The sequence below is a fragment of the Colias philodice genome, chromosome 31, assembly GCF_061535455.1.
Source record: "Colias philodice isolate Cphi_HAF_F1 chromosome 31, ilColPhil1 Martin Lab GWU primary, whole genome shotgun sequence".
NCBI lineage: Eukaryota > Metazoa > Arthropoda > Insecta > Lepidoptera > Pieridae > Colias > Colias philodice.
Window position 1 is genome coordinate 5,288,044 of NC_143116.1, and position 10,350 is coordinate 5,298,393.

Consider the following 10,350-nt stretch of genomic DNA (forward strand, 5'->3'; position numbering starts at 1 on the left):
ATGGATGAACCGATTTTGATACAGTTTATTTAAGAACCAGCGTCGGAAAATATGCTGCCTAACAAAAAAACATCATCTAATTCGGATTACCTGCTAGCGAGCTACGGTGGCACAAACACACACACACACAGCGGTCAAACACTTATCACCCATATTTTTGCATCGGGGGTTAAAAATATAATATTCAACGACATAATTTAAAGGACATTTTATGTATAAAATTTACCTAGAAATAAGTATAATTTAAATTTGACCCCTCCCCCCTACTACCTCAGCTTACCCCCCCACCCTTGGGGACTTTCGATATGATCACTTGGACATAACTGTAGCGTATAACAGATAACTTACGTTTTATCGTACTGCGTACACTGTATGTGTACCATAGAATGCCTTAGCAAATGTTCGCCGTGAGTACTTAAATGGTCATAACTTTTTTATTTATGGACCGATTGACATGAAATAAACACTAAATGTTAAATGAAGATTACCACAATATATTAGTGAAAACCGCATCGAAATCGGATAAGCCGTTTCTGAGATTAGCGTGTTCAAACATACAGACAAACAGACAAACAGACAAAAAATTTTTTAACTACAGTTTTGGGTTTGGGATCGATTTAATAATAACCCCTGCTAATTTTTTTTTACATATTTTCATTGTACAGACACCACTTTTCTAGAATTTTATTATATGTATTGATAATATGTACTTCTATCATTAAAAGATTTAATTGATTTAACTCCAAAACTAGAATAAACTACCTATTGGGCCGATTTTAAACATTTTATACTAATACCAATTTAATTCATTCATTTTTGGTCAACTCTGGAAGCGGCTAGCAAATAAAAATATATTCAACCGAGACCAAAACAGTTTATCGACTTCATTAAAAACGCTGCAAATTTACATAAAAATAAAGTGCCTATGAAATTCCCTTTGATTGCGTCATGGCGGACCAAGTGCATACATATTCGAGTAGGACCATTTAGACGACCGCAATTAGCGCTGATTGGACGAAAATGAGGTAAAAAATGACATTCCGATAATGTTGCCAGTGTCGGAAAATTACCCTGGTATTGGGGTGTTTTTAACTTCACAGTACACTAAGTAATTTTGTAAATATTATTAGGATTTACAATGAGATTCTTTCATTATCTATAATGAGATTAATTTAACCTATTAACATAATATCGGAAGATTTTTCGAATTGGATGATTTCGGTAACACAGGCGCGTTGTGATAACGATGATGTTAATCATGAATTTTTCAACTAAAGTTTTGTGTTTTGTGCAAATCTATAACCTCGCATAGAACCTGATATATTTTAGTCCAGTAATAGAAAATAATTTATTTTCTTATATCGGCCTTATGGTGAAAATTTATATATGTGCATAGTTCAATAGATATAACATGCATTTATGTTTAATTGTTATTAATGAAGTCGACACTATAAGAGAATTGGGTATATTGGTGGACAAAAAGTTAACTTTTTTACCGCAGATAGATGACATAGTAAAAAGAGCTTCAAAAACTTTAGGCTTTGTTACTCGCAATACAAAAATGTTTAAAAATGCCCAAACAAAAATTATCTTATACAACTCTATAGTAAGAAGTATAGTAGAATACGGTTCTGTTGTCTGGCGCCCACACTATGCAACACATATCCTCAGATTAGAGCGTATTCAACGCAGGTTTACAAACCATTTAGTGTTCTGCGCAGGCGAATCAAAAAAGCTGAAATCGTATGAAAGCCGACTGAAAAAGTTTAATATGACATCGTTGGAACAACGCAGAGATCTGTTGGATATGGTTTTTCTGTACAAAGTCTTTCATAATGCAATTGACTGTGAGAAGCTACTAAGTCAATTTAAATTCAATATCCCTAAGCATTATCCAAGGAAACAAATTACGAACTTGCTATTTGCACGTCAAAACAGAACTGTTCTGGGTCGCAACTCCCCCATTCCTAGACTATGCTCCTTACACAATAAATATAGCAACTCAGTGGATATTTTCTCAGACTCCCTCTATAAGTTTCGGAAAGCAATGCTTAACATTAAGACTTAATTCTTTTTCAAATTCACATATTATTGTCCTTATGTCCGTAATATATAGATGAAATATTTAATGTAATAACTTTTTTAATATTGTCTGTTGTAGTTGATCAGAACTCTATAATGATAAGAGCACACACATTTCTTTTTTGTTTAATTGTATAGATATATTGTGTATAGGTATCGCCTAATTTATTATTATTTTCTGTGAATGTAGTGTTCATCTGTAATAGTTGTGCATAATAACGTGTAAATCATATGTTACTGTTTTAAGTGAATGATACATATGTAACAACTGGTGATGAACCTTTTTAATAAATAAAAAAAAAAAAAAATAATTGTTCGTAATTGTAATGAATTAAGGTAAACAATTTGTATTTAATTTGTATCCTTATCTTAAAACTTAAGTTACGGCCCTGCCTTCATACGAAACTGCTGAATACGCCGTTCGCACGGAAATAGAATGTGGGTGCGATTTCCCAGAATTAGCATCCAAGCTTACTTCTTTATAATTATTAAAATGTATAAATTCATTCTTTAACTCCGGTCTGCATTGTGCAGACATGGGTGTAAAAGTCTCATTTTAGTCATTAAAATATTATGTAGATTCTAAGTATAGGTATCTGAGTTTCTTTTAGGGCCTCCGGCTGCGGGAAATGTAATTCTTATAAAAATATTGCGTAATATGTTTTTCAGACAATGCAACAAAAGAGATCAATAAAAACAAATTACCCTTCTTGAATCTTGGCTTACTGCATTTAGGTTAACGTAATTGGGGTAATTTATGTAACAAACGTGGCAACACTGCCAAAATGCGCCAATCGCCATTCCGCGATCCGCTACGTCAAGCGCAGACGTATTGTGCAACTGGTAACTCGCTCATTGCGTCAAATGTCATTTGAAAATAAATAAACGCGTCGGAATCCGTCCGGGAAACAATCGGAACGAAAATTAAAAAAAGTGCAATACATACTTCTTTGTCAAACTCGTGGCTGTTTGGTGTGTTTCCTGAGTGAGAGTGTAAAAAAAAAATAAAGTTCTATAAATGTGGAGTGCAACGGTATTTGTGACCTACTTGAGTTTGTGACGTCATGGTGTTTTTATTGTCGAAAAAGGAATTCGTATATTATTTTCGTCTCTAGCGGAAGTATCTACGATTGATTAAAATTGTAATTGGTATGAATGTAGATTGAAATGTAGACCAGGAAAAGGAACTGGTTTTGCTCGTTTTTTGATGACAAATAAAAATAACATGTGCTGAGTGCAGTCGTATTTCTTTTTCGTTTTACTTAATTAAATTTCAAGGATCTTATAAAGTATAAAGTTTATTCTATACTATTGTAACTTATATGGAATCACCTATTTTCAAAGTGAAAGTACAGGTGACTTTGAAAGAAAACTAAGCTAGAACTTAGAAGTCAAAACAAAAGATACATTCACAACTTTACTGTTTTATTTTTTCCTTTAAATATTTAACTTTAGTTCAGTGTTAAGTATGATTTTATTATTCTTCAATACCAGATAAAGAATATAGTTAAATTATATTTTTGATTTGGAAGAAATTTAATTCAATAAATTGCATTTTATGATTTTATATTGCATTGATCAATGTAGAAAATCTATCATGAGTCATGACACAGGCCAAAAAATTAAGAAAGAAAAAGTTGGTGCCGAGATATCGCTATCAGTTTTGTTTTATGCATTCGGAACACTTAAAATATTTTTTATTTTTTTTCCTATGTGTAGATATGTAACTACCATAAGCTATTGAGATACTTGCTTTTGTGAGTTAAACCACTTGGCAAAACTAGTCACTAGATATATATATAAAAAACTAGCGGTCCGCCCCGGCTTCACCCGTGATACATAATATTTACGTTTTCTCTACATAAGAACCATCCTCGTACTTCAAGGAATATAATAAAAAAAAGAATTATCGAAATCGATTCAGCCGTTCTCGAGTTATGCGCTTACCAACATTTTGCGATTCATTTTTATATATAAGAAGATTCATATGTCACAATGTTAGTTACCATACTCCTTCGAAACGCCTGCACCAATACTCATGAAATTTTGTGTGCATATGTGAGATTTGGTGAACATCATCACAGGTCTAATTTTTCATAAAAGTGAAGTCCCATGTCCCCTAGTGGGGTAAGGGGCAGATGCATTATACATACATCTGTTTCACTGATTGATTTTCTTTAGAGGCATGTAGGTGATCAGCCTTCTGTGTCACATTTTTTTTTCTTCGTCTCCACCAGGAATCGAACTCAGGACCCCTCGGTTCTACGCTCACGCGTCAACCACTGCACCAAGGAGGCGGAATTTTTCATACCCCTTATAAAAGTATGGCAGAACAATGTTTGCCGGAATAGCCAGTACTGTTATAAGTTTGTGTGGTGATTCATCAAGCAATTATTTAATTGTAAGGTCTGAGAGATCAATTGAGTTGGTTGAAGTGATAAATGGCATATCCATGTAATTTGAATAAAAACTCTTTATTGATTGACCTTTTATCAAAAACCTATTGAATGTAACTAAATTAAATTATAATTTAAGTAATATCAGTACTAATATTACAAAGATGAAGTGTTTGTTTGTTTTAATGACGACACGGTTGGCGCAGTGGTAAAGTAACTGCCTACTGAGCCGACGGTCCCGGGTTCGATCCCCGGTCAGGGCAAATATTTGTGTGATGAACTCAATTATTTGTTCTTGGGTCTGGGTGTTATTATCTATACATATATGTATTTATCAAATATTATATTTATCGTCGCCTAGTACCCACAACACAAGCCTTAATTGAGCTTACTGTGGGACTAGGTTGATTTGTGTAATAATGTCCTATAATATTTATTTATTTATTTATTTAATGTGCTTATCTCGGGAACTACTTTTACTACTTTCAGTGTTAGATAGCCCATTTATCGAAGAAGGCTATAAATATCATCTCGCTGAGACCAACGAGTGGAGCACTGCGAGTAAAACCGCGGAGCACAGCCAGTCAAAAAAAACTTCAATAATTATATGTTACTTTATATTAGAAAGAAATAAAAAATCTAAACTGACTACTAACTTCACAAACCAGTAGTTCCTGAGATGAGTGCGTGCAAAGAAACAAACTTTTCAGCTTTACATTATAAATATACTAGCTGGGATTACGGCTTTACCCACATTGCTCTACTCCTATTGGTCTTAGAGATATATAGCCTAAAGCCTTCCTCGGTAAATGCGCTATCTAACACCATAAGAAGTTTCAAATCGGACCAGTAGTTCCTGAGATTAGCGTGTTCAAACAAACAAACTCCTCATTTTTATATTATTAGTATAGAATATACACTGAAACTTGTTTAAAACCTATTATTTACACATGACTAGAGTCTAGACTTGGGTATAACTACATGATATTGAATTTCATGAGGTTGTCCTGTGGTTTCTAGACTAGTTTTAACATTTGGTAACTTGTTTTCTAATATTAATTATATTAATTCTATTGTGTGTTTCATAGAACAAAAATTCACATAATAATATGTATTTGGAAAAAATCAGATATTAATACTTAATACTTAATACTACTCGGCTTCACCCGTGGTACATGTTTATGTTTTATCTCCATAAGAACCATCCTCGTACTTCAAGGAATATTATAAAAAAAGAATTAACGAAATCCGTTCAGCTTTTCTCGAGTTATGCGCTTACCAATACATTTAGCGATTGACTGACCGGTTGGCTTGTTTGGTTGTGGCCCTGCCTTCCAAGCCAGAGGTTGTGGGTTCGATTCCCATCCGGGGCGAATATTTGTGTGATGAACATAAATGTTTGCTTTGGGTCTGGGTGTTAATTATCTATACAAGTATTTATTTAAAAATTATATATGTATGTTTATCAGCCATCTGGTTTCCATAACACAAGCGAAAGCTGTGCCGTGTGTGAAAATTGTTCTGAAATATTTATTTATTTATTACTAGCGGTCCGCCCCGGCTTCGCCCGTGGTACATATTTACGTTTTCTCTACATAAAAACCATCCTCGTACTTCAAGGAATATAATAGAAAAGAATTATCGAAATCGGTTCAGCCGTTCACACGTGATGCCATGACAACGCGAAACGGGTGCAGAGTGCAGACCCGCCGCCTTTTTATAGCTCCCGCCGCGAAGCGCGTCGAACGCGGCAACTGATACACAAAAATAATCCTTATGGCTGCATGATTCTGTATTCACGCGCGATGACTTATGTAGCGTATTTCATGTATAACTTTGGTGTTTCTACACCGATTTACATGATTCTTTTACTATAACCTGCCCAGGAGTATGAAGAATAATTGTGCCAAATTTGGTTAAAATCCGTCGTGTAGTTTTTGTTTCTATAACGAATATACAGACAGACAGACAGACAGACAGACAGACAGACAGACAGACAGACAAAAATTTTACTGATTGCATTTTTGGCATCAGTAGCGATCCCTTATCACCCCTTCATAGTTTTTTTTTAAATATATTTCATGTACAGAATTGGCATCTCTACAGATTTATTATAAGTATAGATTATGTTATAGATGTACATAGTAAAATAAAACCTATACACAAATAAGTTATAGTAGGTAGTATCAATTGGTTGTGTTTTATACATATATTTCTAACTGTATAAACAAATGACTTTGAGCTTTCAAAAACAAAATAATAATAAATAATTCAGGACAATTTTCACACGCTGCACAATCTGATCCCATACTAAGCTTTCGCTTGTGTTATGGAAACCAGATGACTGATAAACATACTACCTATATAATTTTTAAATACATATGTATATAGATAATTAACACCCAGACACAGAGCAAACATCTATGTTCATCACACAAATATTTGCCCCGGATGGGAATGGAACCCACAACCTCTGGCTTGGAAGGCAGGGTCACTACCAACCAAGCCAACCGGTCAGTCAAAATTAACTATAAATCTAAATACCAATAACTTTAATTAATATTTAAATAGAAAATGATAATTTCTATGTTAGTTTTCAACTTGTTCTAATTGAAATATTTATATTCATGAAATTATAAGTTGATTGCTTTTTTAATAACTGAATCCTAAAAAGGAAATGGTACTAAAGTTATTACAGTTTCTTGTCCGCTTAATTCTCTGTAGAAATTGCTTCAATCTGAAACTAATTGCTTTCTTGTATGATTCAAAAGTGCTTCTAATAGAATCTAGTTAAATTAACATTTTTGACCGTGTGACAACGTCTTATATTTCGATAGAGCCGACTGCATGCACGAAAAAACATGACTCATGCGGCGTTACCTCGCTCTGAGGCGTTCCATGTAAAGCGAGAGCGCGGAACGAGCGACAAAGAAGCACAATCGGACGTTGTCACGTTCAACTGTCGTCACTCGTCAGTAAACCGACTTACAGACAACCAATTTTTCATGGCAATACCGTCACGTCATGGACTAATGCAACGATTTTGTATCTTTGTATCTTGCCAAGGAAGTTTTACTTCTGACACGTATGCTCGCCACACACGCTATTTTTTAGCTTTCCCATTAGGAGTGTCTATAAATCGATATAACTAATAATATGTTTATAATACAAACTAAGAAATAAAAATATTCACACGTTTTTATATTTTAACTAGGTTTCAGAACGCGACTTCGTTCGCGTAAGCTTAAATATATTATTATATAGGTAAGTTGTTTCAAAATTGTCGAAGTTGAATTAGTTAATTATGCGACGATTAACTTTTGTCCTCCAACTGTTTACCAGTATAAATATTGATATTCTAAAAATGCTTATTAGTACCGAACGTACACTATAAAAATTAAGATTGGTGCAGAATATGAAAAATATCCTTTTCATTGAAATTTAATCCATAAACTGTTCGTCGATAATAAGTCCAGTTATTAAATAAATATTCCTTTCTGTATTTTACTTTAAAAACATATATTAAGAGCACTTTAACTAAAAGGTACTTAAATCCAGCGATTTATACCCATTCATAGTACTATCCACGACCTAGAAGTGAGGTAACATCTCAAATACCTAAGTCTGGTCGATAGGTCAAGGACACGAACGTGACGTCACAGCTCGGGAATTAGGTCCTGCCCGTACTATGATTTACAGACGATTGTATTAAAAATAATATAGTTTACTAACACATTCTATCTTCGAAAACGGCACACACGATTTGATAAATAAATAAATATTTCAGGACAATTTTCACACACGGCACGATCTGATCCCATACCAAGCTTTCGCTTGTGTTATGGAAACCAGATGGCTGATAAACATACATATATAATTTTAAATAAACACTTACATAGATAATTAACATCCAGACCCAGAACAAACATCTATGTTCATCACACAAATATTTGCCCTGGGTGGGAACCGAGCAATAACATGATATCACGTGATGTCTAATAGATTTAACTATAGAGAAAAATGAGACAACAGCAATAAAATGTGGCTAATTAGCAACATTTGTGCTGCCCCTGGAGCGCTAATGACAAATCTATAATTTTTGAATGATAATTTTATTTGCAGTGTGAAAAAATTACAGCATAATACTGCTTTAAGACCCCCTGAATGTCGTAAATTTAGATATCTAGAATCTAGATAGTTATAAATTCGCAGTATTCTGTGTTAATGAATACTCCCCTATTTCATACAATTTTTTAATATTTGTAGGAACGTATAGATTATTTCACGCGAAAACTACTGCACGGATTTTGAGGAGATTTCCCTGTGACGTAGTCAGTACCTACACACCTTAAAAATGCATTGATTCAGTAGTTAAAATAATAAACTGGCATATATGGAAAATTGCTACCCTTTTTAAACGTGATGGCCTCGCCTCCCCCCATCTCCCCCTCCCAGTGGGGGTGGGAAGTAATGTAACACCAATTACGCAATCGTGATCTGTCTGTAGCGATATGCATTTGCAAAGTTAGCTTAGCGACATGTGTGTAGATTTCGTCCGTGGCTTTGTCTGTGTGGTAAAAGGTTTTAAGCTATTGCATAGCTTCTATCGCGGGCCTTGAGCGCGGGGACCGAATTCAGAAATCCCGTAACGAAAAAACCTCACGCTTCCCACTCCGACGGGCGCGGAGGTGTGGCTTGAAGGCATAGCATGCAATAGCTTTACCGCGGCAGTCCCCGAGTGCCACACGTCTTTTTTTTGTAAATGTGTTTCTTTTCGTCAGTTTCGACGACGTAGTCAAAGGAAATTCCCATGCAAATTAGACCTAAAAAGTAGCGTAGTAGTATGTCACTCTCTAAGTCCATAGTCGCCTTCTAGACAAGAAATTCATACCATTTTATAACCAAACTCCTCCGAAACGACTTGACCGATTTTAATAAAATTTTGTGTATTCGGTAGTCAAGTTATTATATTAGCTGAGCTAGTATTTAAATAGATAAGTAAACCAATGGAAGCCATATGAATGGAATTGAACACTTCATAATGTGATAGCCTTACAAAAGTATTATCTGCTGTATTTATCCGACTGTGCAATAAAAGAGGTTATGTTTGTCATAGTAAGATGGATTTTAGCTTGAGAGATGCTATTCCGTTTATATTTAACTAGCTTACCGCCCGCGGCTTCGCCCGCTTTGTCTAAAATCGATAATAAACTAAAACCTTCCTCTTGAATCACTCTATCTATTAAAAAAAACCGCATCAAAATCCGTTACGTAGTTTTAAAGATTTAAGCATACAAAGGGACAGAGAAAGCGACTTTGTTTTATACTATGTAGTGGTGGCTGCTGTACACGGGTAGAGAAATCGGTAGAGAAGAGCGCTAGAGTACTAACTATCCTACTTACTATAAAAGAGCAACTATGGAGTTTCTTGCCGGTTCTCCACAGATACTGCTTTCCGAATCGGTGGTAAATGTTAAAAATATGTAATGACGATTCAAAAGTGCTTCTAGAAGAAGTCTAATTGAATAAATAAATGTTTGAGTTTGAGTTTATATTAATGTAGACACCATTGGATTGGTAGAGTACTAAAATTTCAACTATAACTGGTAGAGTAGTATGATAGTTCACTCTACCCGTGTACAGCAGCCATAAGAGTATTACAATTTACAGTATTTTGCAATATAAAATGCGGATTTTTGACGCAACATTTTAATGTACAATGTAGATTAAATTCAACGTAGGATATTTCTTTGGGTGAAATCTTGATGAAAAATTATAAAGAGGTATCAGAAAACCTAATTTTCGATAAAAAATAACTGCCAGCACATAAATATACATAAACTTCAACGTAGGATAGTTCTCTGGATGATTT